Source organism: Lactuca virosa, chromosome 3, assembly GCF_052849685.1.
Source record: "Lactuca virosa cultivar CGN04683 chromosome 3, Lactuca_virosa_CGN04683_v6, whole genome shotgun sequence".
NCBI lineage: Eukaryota > Viridiplantae > Streptophyta > Magnoliopsida > Asterales > Asteraceae > Lactuca > Lactuca virosa.
In genome coordinates this window covers 23,136,137-23,146,806 of record NC_136428.1, presented here as the reverse complement: position 1 = coordinate 23,146,806, position 10,670 = coordinate 23,136,137, and positions in this window count along the sequence as shown.

Here is a 10,670-nt window from a genome sequence, read left to right as displayed (position 1 = left end):
CACGTAATTGTATTCATAAGATAGTTAGTTGGTATTAGTAGAAGTTTCTTTCGCAACTGATAGTTGGGTGGGGGTGAGTGTTCCTAGAGATCTTGGGGGAGTGCTAGAGTGTGCTTGTTTGAGCACTTGTGTATGAGGAAGTCTAAGTTGGGAATCTAGGCAATTTGCGATGGCTTTTCTAAGCTTTTGGGTATGCTGATACACCTGGAAGTGGTAGGGTTCCTAGAAAAGCATTCTAGTGCGTGCTCATGCGTGAGAAGAATCCTAGAGAGAGAGAGAGAGAGTCTATGATGGGCGGTAGTGTGTGCCTATGGTGGTACAACTATCTGAGATTGATAGTGGTCTGGTATAGTGACTTAGGGACTTTAAGACAATTCTCGGGACACGCACGAATAGGTGTGGAAGGTAGTAGGGTCCCATACTACTAAAAGCACAAGATCCGTACGGGGATCAGGAAGGGTCAAAAAAGTTTCTAAGGAGCTAGGGAAGGGTAGATAGTGTGGTATTGCACTAGCGTAATTGCGATCGTCCGTGTTGTTGTCGGCATGTCGGCTCTGTTTCCTCTAATTGAGACCGGTAATCGTTTGGGCCTTAGTGTCTGTGGCAGTTTAGGTCTGGTTGGTTCAGAACTGTGAGGGTTAGCTGACGGGACTCATGAAGGAAGCCGCTGAGATGATCGACTCAAGGATTGCAACCTGAGGTTGGTCAGCCGATGGCAAGGGATGTTACTTTCTGAATCGGGGTTGTTTTTTCCTGCCTCATGGGCCCGAGGGGGGGGGGGATATCGGATGTGGTTCAGTCGATGGTTAAGATAGGAGATGGTGATCTTCTCATCAGTTCTACTGAAGGAAGGTGAATTTTGGTTCGCCGTAAATCGTCTCCGTATCACAGCGAAAGGATATTTGAGACTAGGTGGTTCTTGTGGTTCGATGGTTGATGTGCACTTTATATACCTATCTAGCTTTAAATTTATAAACCTAATTACTTAGCTAAATTATGCACTTATAGGCAGTGTACCTAGTCAAATTATATAATACCTTGGGTAAGTCGGGTGTCAATTATAGGGAACAAATTTTAATTAATAAGATAATTACTAAAAGTTAAACTAAGAAAAACAACTAGAAATGAGGGTTTTATCTAATTTTACAAGTTCAAATTAACTTAATTATAATACTCAACTAATTACTAAAGTAAACAACCAGAAATGCGATTTTAAACCATGAATAAAGGTTACTTTCGTTTAGCTTCGAATCCCTCCTGTTTCCTATGGTTGATTTCAAGACAATGGATAAATTCTGTTAGTTACTAAATAAAAGTTACAAGTCATCATGATCAGACTAACTAGCATAAGTCAATTTAACAACTTTAACCCCAATGATCATGCAAGTTAAGGACACTAAATTGATTTTAAAGGTAATTTGGAATTTGGATGATAGAATCTATAGACTATTATACTTTGGTCAAGTCTAGTAATCGAGCAAATATTATGATCAAATACTGCTCTCTAACATAGTTGAGCAACTAACTTATCACTTATAGTAGGATATGGCCAATCCTATCTCTAGCAATTTAATGATCATAAACAACTAGGTAAATCAATTTCATGCAATCCACTACAGTTTAACTACACAAAACTTGAGACAATGCAATAAAGATAGAAACTTTAACAAGCTAGGTTTAGATTTATCAAAAAAACATTTAAAGCAAAAACCAACTTCATCAATCCATCAAAATAGAAATCAACACATAGTAATGTAGAGTTCATCTAATCTAAATGAAAGCAAGGGGTTTTAGCCCATAAATACTGCTGAAAAACACATAAACAAAAGTTAAACCAAGATAAAAGTTATTAAACTAAGCAAACCGAATGTGTAGATGCGAATCCTTGCTTCAATCTCTTTATCCTTTGATCTCCAGTCGAATTCTGCCCTCCAAGGGTTCTTAGAAGGGTTTTTCTTTGTAAATAATCGCAGCCTTAAGCCCTCTACCCTCTAGGATCGACCTAATGTCTGAAATATATATATACTTTCCAAATTCTAGCCACCACGTCGTGGTTGGACACCACCACGTCGTGACCTTCATAGATATCCCGTATACTCCAAGTCAGCGTCAAGAATCGCGAAGATTCAATTTACCATTTCGTGGTGGTGATCACCACGTTGTGGTTACTGGGAATCAACACTTTGTCAAAACACAAAAATCGTCCAAAATTTTGTCTAGTTTTCATATCATTTTGAATCTCCTGAATCGGAATTACAAGTCATGAGATATGGTCAAAACACTGATGAGGGGTCAATCTGTCCAACAACATCCTTTTTGTGTCTTCTTCTTGCCTAAGCTCGCATTTTCATGCTTCCAGCTCCTCGTTTGCTTCCTTTTCATCCCGAGCATGTCTTTGCTACTACAAAACAAACTTAAACTATAATAAGTACCTTATGTCCCAAAATAAGCATAATTGTAGCTAAAAAAATATTAGAAATATGCACAAAATACATGACTAAATATGCACATATCAATGGCCAAGGTGAAGGCCATGTCGCAGGTGGTATATGTATACCAAATTATATAAGGTCAGGTATGTCCGAGGGGGCATCGAGCGGTTCCTGTTTTAGGACGCGACAGAGTTCTACAGTTATGTTGGTTTGTCAGAACTATGTTTTGAGCATCTGTAAGGGATTCTTGGAGTCTCAAGTGGAGGATGAAGTTGTGGATCAACTTTCTAAATGTAAGGTTTCCGGTGCGTAAGTTCATTTGGTAGGTGCCTAGCCTATCCAATGGTGTTATGATCGTTCTCACTAGATTTAGTTGGCGATGCTGGGAGAAGGTCTCCAAAGGCTCCATTTGAGATTCAGATTTTTCTTGTTCGAAGGATCATTTCGTGTTGTTTATGCATTCTGAGAGTCAAGTCGAGTATGATAACAGTTAAGCCGCTCTGAGGTTTTAGTGTTGCAGACGTCATTCGGTGATGGTTCGAACCCGAAGAGGGTGAGAACTGGGTGTTCTTCTTGGAGGATCATTGGTCGGTTCGATTTCATGGTTTCATCGCGATGGGTCAGAGGAATCTACAGTTCATGTAGTCTAGATTTTTTGTTCGGGTTTATGGTCGCATGGGGAAAGGAAGTGGGTTACCATCGAAGTGCTCGCTATTTAGAAGTTTCTCTTTACAAGGATCTATCGGAGTCCTATATGGTTGTGAAGAATTTAAGGTTGTGTCAGATTGTGAGTGTAGAACAGGTTATTGTCAGGAATATACCTTCAAGAGCGCATGCATTGTCCTCGCAGCGGGAATCTTCTAACACCTGTAATCTTGAGGAGAAATTCTTGGGAGAAAAGCTCCTTTTAGGGTTGGACACGACGTGTTGGAGGAACCAATACAGCGTGTCTATTTTTGAAGAAACGTGAAGATTAATGGACCAACACGGTGTGTTGTGGTATCCTAACATGGCGTGTTGGTAGCTGGGAAGGAAACCCTAATTTTAGGGTGTTGCACCCTATTTAAAAGCCTTAATTCCTCATGGTTGGCCTCCTTACCAGCCTCCATTGTCACTTAAACCCTAATTCATCCCTTAAGCTTTCTTGGCGGTGTTCTTGAGTCTTGAGTGGATTCTTGTGGTTATTTTCCTCATTTCTAAAGGAAGCTTTGAAGATTGAAGGTGCTTAGCTCGGAAGGAAGGTCATAGATCCAGAATCTCTCCACTTCTTGCAGTCTCTTTGAGATATCAAATTCATACCTTGACTTGTAGATGTTTAGATCTCATCATTTTGTGTTTTGGCCCCTTTTGGGTTGAAGAGTGTGAGAGGTTGTTTTGGGGTTTGTTACTCCAGATCTAAGTTGCATTAGACCCCTTGAGCTTAAAGGTGCAAGCTTTTTGAGAAGAATTGGTCTCATGCATGCATTAAGTTCCTTTTTAAGCTTAAGAGCTTCATTTAGGCATGCATAAACGTAAAGTTGGCAACTTTACGTGGTTTTCTAGCTCAAGGAGGTTAGATCTATGTTTTGGGGGTTATGTCTTCAAGGATTAAGTGCTTATTGGTTAAGCCCTTGCACTATTAAGCTTATTGGATTAAATTTTTGAACCTTTTGGGTAGTCCCAATGGATAAAGTTGGAAACTTTATCCTCCTGGACCATGTTATGGACTAGATCTGAGCTTTGGAGCTCTTGGAATCGGAGAAAACAACTTAAGGTATTAAGCTGTTGAAACTCGGGCAAACACGACATGTTTGCAAGCTAACACGACATGTTTGCAAGCCAACACGGCGTGTTGGCTGTGATTTTCGCGACTGTTTGGATGATGTCGGAACACGGCATGGCCAAGTGGCGACACAACATGTTTGGGTCAACATGGGCTGTTGACTTTAACTTTGACCAATAAGTTTGGCTAAGGTTGACCATGGATTATGTTTGGGCTTTAGGGTAAGGCCTGTGTAAGGGGTTTGGGCCCAATTTGGAAAATTAGGCCATTAGTGGGCTTTGGATGATTATTGGTTTGTGGGCCTTTATGATTGTGAGTTTGGGCCTTAGTCTTGGACCCAACTAGGTGCGGGGTAAAATGGTCTTTTTTACCCCATGTATGGATTATTGGTTTTGGTTTGGAACCCAATTGTTAATTGGGTGTTATTTGTTTGATAGCACAGGGATTTTAGCAGTTCAGCAGTCATAGATTTATTCGTGAGTTTGGCTGTCGAGGTGAGTCATCTCATTATATCCATGGGTCAAAGGCACCAATGTCGGCCCATTACTCGATATGTGGTCTTAATAGTTGATATGAAATGGTTTTGTTAGTTGGTATGTAATGACTTATGTGGAATGCTAGTTGTCTCTGTGATGCTTGCATGAAAGACCATGGGGGGAGCCCATTGTACTTGGATATCAGACCATGGGGGGAGCCCATGGCATTCCAGGTAAAGACCATGGGGGGAGCCCATAACATTCCAGGTAAAGACCATGGGTAGAGCTAATGGTACCTGTATGTATGTCGCATGATATTCTGTGGTTGTATGTATGTGGTATTTTTAGGAACTCACTAAGCTTTGTGCTTACGGTTTTCAGTTTATGTTTCAGCTACTTCCGGTTTTTAAATGGAAATTGTAGAGCACACACCACATGTTTCCGCATTATGTGAATTACTCTGATTTGATGATGTTTTGCTAAATCTTGGTTACCTTGGTTTTATGGGAAATATATGTATTAACGATTTATCAATCTAAAAACAAAATTTTTTATGTCATGATTCTCGGGACGTTACAAATCTGATGGGTGAGGAACTGGTTGTGGTTAGTAGTTCCTCGTGGAAGCGCTAGGGTTCTTGATAGGGGAGCGTTAAGCCACTCTAATTGTGCACCAGATTTAGAAATCATGGTTAGGTCGCGGTATGGGTAGTCTTTGATGTATCGGGCAACTTCATAGTTCGATAAGAGTATTCTCTCAAGGGTTTTGTTTAGTATGTGTGGGGTCATCGGGTTCAGTTCCCAACCCATTTCGATCGTTGGTTGTTTCGTTTATCGGTAGCAGTTGAGGTTATTCAAAAGATTCAAGTCGTATCATTTGAGGGTGCAACTGAAGAGTCAAACCTTAGTCAGGTTTAGCAAAGTTTGTATCTTGGTCTTTGTTCAGGTGTTCTCTCGATTTCTTGGTTATGAAATTGTTGTTCCTAGCAGATTTATGATGGTAGTTGGCCTTAGTTATTAAAGGATAAGATAGCAGAGCAACATTGTTCAGTTTTTCTGGTATTATCATGGGTACGCAAGGTTCTGATTTGGCAGGTCACGTCGGATGGGTTGGCATTGGAAGTTTTTATTGGTCCTTTTGGTCATGAATGGTATCTGTTAAGCTTCTTCAAGGTGTGAGATCTTGTTATGGTTATTACGAAAATGTGCTTAATAGCGGTTGAGATTCGTCGTTTCGCCTGATTTGCTGGTACGTCATATGTTTGGGGTAAGGTCACTATCAAGAAGGAACACAATCGGTCGGAAAGCGATGTGTTTCCTACTGGAGGGTGTGAAATGTTGTGATTTCAGGTTTAAAGAAAAGGTTCGATTATCCATCTTGTTCTAGTGGTACGCAGTCATGTTTCTTTTGACGTTGTGTCGGTGGCGGTTGAACTATGGAAAAGTTTGTGTTTCAGAATGATATAGCTCCTATAGTTGGCAAGTGTGGAGTGGGATGTTGACTGGGTTCTTACCAGTCCGTGAAATGATGGTAGTATGTCTTTGGGACCAATGGATACGGGTTGGCAGTTGTGTAGAGAAGATCCGCATGTTGATTTGATTCATTGTGTGGCAGTGGCGAATGTTTTTGTAGTACAGTGTTGTCATTGGTGTCTCAAGGACCGGCAGGTTGAGTCAGGTAGTTGCATGGTGTTCACTTGCTGGGAAAGTCATGGTGGTATATTAACAACTTGTTATTGGGATTCTTTCTAACGGAATCGTGTCCGTGTTATGATGAGGTTTCGTGTTAGTTCTCTCCTTACTTTACCTATGTCATAGTAGGCTGTTTGCTAGACTAGCTGAGTCTTAGAAGCTGATGGTTGTTATGAGTATTCTCAAAGCTGCTGATAACTCCAGGACTGCTGATAGTCCAAGGGTTGTTGATAACCTGTAGTGGATTAGATTGACATAGGGGTAGTTGTATGTTGGTTTGAATACAAGGAGGTCAATGATCCGGGTGGTTATGAGTCTCATGGGTGTCTCAGATGATAGTTGTACACCTGATCTGTTAGGAGCGTGGATGTCATACGAGTTGGGTTTTGACCATGGTTTCGCTCGTGGGAGCAGTTGGTTAGTCACGATTTTTCAGAAAGCCAAGTGTGCAGATGGGGGCTTTTAGGCGATTGTCGAGCTTGGAATGGGTCAAACTCTTGATCGGAGTGTTTTGAGTGTAGTATGTAACATCCCAATTTTCAAGTCCAAAAATTTCTTTTTAATTAACTGTCTCATAAAAACATTCATAAGAAAATACTGTGAAAACACATCATCTCATAAAACAATGTATCATGTCTAAAAACCCAAGTCATAAAATAGTAACATATCAGAGTACAATCCCAGAAGACTCCATGCGGAAATCATGTGTGTGTGTGTGATGCGCTGCTACACTGCCGGCTCCTTCCCCATAGACGAAGAGGTACCTGAAACCCAAAACTAAAACTGTAAGCACAAAGCTTAGTGAGTTCCCCCATCATACCACATACCATACATACATATCGCATTCATACTGCCGAGCAATTCTGGGGTGCCCGACCTACCCAGTACGGCCATTCTGGGGTGCCGACCTACCCGTGTCAAGCCATTCTGGGGTGCTGACCTACCCATGTCAAGCCATTCTGGGGTGCTGACCTACCCTTCGGTCCTATCAACCGAACCTCGGGGACTATTCCACCCCCTACTGCTACTATCACATATATCATAACGTAAACATACTGCCAGACGTTTCTGGGGTGTCCGACTTACCCTTCGGTCCTAACAACCGAACTTGAGGACTATTCCCTCCCTACTACCACTATCACATATAACATAACATGCCAGCATATAATCATATAATCAGATACTGTCAGACATATCTAGGGTGTCTGGCCTACCCTCCGGTCCTAACAACCGGACTCTACTACTGTCACATATACATATCGTGCTAGCATATAACATATCAGGTGGTAGCAAACCTAGATGAATATCACAAAGACAATCATCCAATCATACAACCCCTACTGGTGGGCCGGCATTGTGGCCGTAGACCCACCGCTACTTTAAGGTAACTCACCTCGTACAAGTCGCTGCTGATAATCTGTGCGGGAAACCTCTGTCTGCTGCCGCTCCGGAAATCCTCCGGCTACAATCCCCACAAAATACTTAATCAGAGTCTGATATCTACTCTTAGGGTAAAATGACCATATTACCCCCAACCAAGTCCAAGTAAAAGTCAACTTCCAGTTGACCCGACTCGCCGAGTTGGGTCGTCAACTCGTCGAGTCCCTTCCCTTTACTCGTCCTTATCCACGACTTGACTCGTCGAGTTTGGCAACGACTCGACGAGTTCCCCTTCTTCACGAACATCGATGGACCTTCATCCGACTCACCGAGTCGGATGAACACTCGTCGAGTTCACCTTCAACTGATGAACAAGTCCTGACCTTGACTCTCCGAGTTGTATGAACAACTCGTCGAGTTCATCTTCAAACATAAGAAGATTGCCTTGGACTCGCCGAGTCTGTTCTAGCACTCATCGAGTCCCATGAACTCCAGGTCTAAAATTAAGTCCAATGCGTTGGGTCACTCTTTCTGTCCTGCTACAACCCTTCTAACACCCAACCGAGTCCTTTTGGCCCTCAACAGATATAGGACTCAAAGCCTTGGACTCGTCGAGTCCCAAGAACGGACTCGCCGAGTCGATAACATCCACACCCTAAATCCTCGATTTCTGATGTACAACACTTGACCAAATGATAGATCCAAGCCCCTAAGCTTGATCTAGCACGTAAAGTTACGAACTTTACGTGCATGCATGGGACTTTTTAGCCAAAAAGGCTCTAAAATGGCTCTAGTGTTGCATGGAGCCTTCCTTGGGTGCAAAAGCAACCCAAATCTGCCTTGTGGCCCCTTTAAAGACCTGATTCCAAAGCCTCAACCCCCAACCATGTTTGCAATCATGGTTGGTTACCAAAAATAGCTTATAAAAGCCCTAAATCTCCCCAAAAAAGGATTTATCAAATGAAAGAGCAAGGTACAGACTTTATACCTCTCAAGAAATGTAATTGATGAACCAAACTCGAATCCTTCAGTTCCCTCTTGATCCTTCTATGCTCTTCCTTCTTCCTTGTGAACAAAACCACCAAAATCACTCAAAAGCCTTAGATCTTGCACCAAAACACTTAGGGTTTGCTATGGAGGGTTTCTGGGAGCATAAAGGGGCGATGGAGGCTGCATAAGGTTGTTTAAATACGGTGCAAACCCTCAGATTAGGGTTTTGTCCAGTCAGAGCCTACTCGTCGAGTCCGGGACCCGACTCGACGAGTCCATCACTTAAATTCCGCGCCTCATTCCGCTTCTACTCGGCGAGTTGGTCCTTCAACTCGCCGAGTCCAAGGCCAAAATGCAAAAATTACTTAAATAGAATACTTACCAGGAACCGGGTGCTACAAATCTCCCCCACTTATTTTAGACTTCGTCCTCGAAGTCTGCTGCTCGATCCTGGAATAGCTCTGGGTAATGCTCCATCATCTCATCCATCGGCTCCCAAGTCCACTCCGAGCCCTTCCGGTGCTGCCATTGCACCTTCTCTAGTTCCACCTTTTTGTTCCTCAGATCCTTCGACTTCCGGTCGAGGATCGCCACTGGCCACTCAAGATAATTCAGGCTGTCATCGACCTGAATATCCTCTAAGGGTACCACTGCTGAGTCGTCCACCAAGCACTTATGCAACTGAGAGACGTGGAAAGTGTTGTGGATCTGGCTGAGTTCGGCTGGCAGATCCAACCTATATGCCACCTTGCCCACCCGGGCTATAACCATGAAGGGTCCAATATACCTGGGACCCAACTTGCCCCGTTTCCTGAATCGGATGACGCCCTTCCATGGCGACACCTTCAGGAGAACCATATCCCCGACCTGAAACTCCAGGTCCGATCGGCGCTTGTCGGCATAACTTTTCTGCCGACTCTGAGCAGTCTGAAGTCTGCTCCGAACCTGCTGAATTCTCTCTGTCGTCTTGAGCACCACTTCGGTGCTCCCCATGACCCTCTGACCAACCTCACCCCAACATATCGGGGTTCTGCACTTCCTCCCGTATAACATCTCGAAGGGAGGACGGTCAATACTCGCATGATAGCTATTATTATACGAGAACTCCGCCAACGGAAGGTAGGTATCCCAGCTACCTCCGAAGTCTAAAACACATGCCCGCATCATATCCTGTAATGTCTGGATGGTTCGCTCGCTCTGACCATCCGTCTGCGGGTGAAAGGCAGTGCTAAAATGCAGACGAGTACCCAGTTCGTCATGAAACTTCTTCCAAAACCTGGAAGTGAACCGCACATCCCTGTCTGAAATCACCGATACTGGCACCGTGTGCCGCGCCACTACCTCCCTGATATAGATATCGGTCAACCTTTCGGCCAAAATACTTTCCTGAATCGGGATAAAATGGGCGCTCTTGGTCAATCGATCGACGATGACCCAAATCGAATCCACTCCCCACGCGGTCCTGGGAAGCTTTGTGATAAAATCCATCGTAATGTCTTCCCATTTCCACAGCGGGATATCTAACGGCTGCATCTTGTCGTGTGGCCTCTAGTGCTCGGCCTTGACCTTCCTGTAGGTCAAGCACCGCTCCACATACCATGCTACGTCCCGCTTCATGCAGGGCCACCAATAATCAGGACGAAGATCTCTATACATCTTCGTCGCTCCGGGATGGATAGAAAATCTGGATTTGTGTGCCTCCTCCATCAGGATCTGGCGTACGCCTCCATGATAAGGGACCCACACCCTATGGTGAAGAGTCAATAACCCTCGGCTATCATAGTCGAAGGAGGAAACATGCCCCACAATCCGCTCGCTCTTCCGATGTTCCTCCTTCATGGCCTCCTGCTGGGCCTCCCGAATCTGCTCCAACAGCGGAGTCACCACTGTCATCCTCAGACAGATATCCCTGATCGGCGCTGCCTTACGGCTAAGCGCA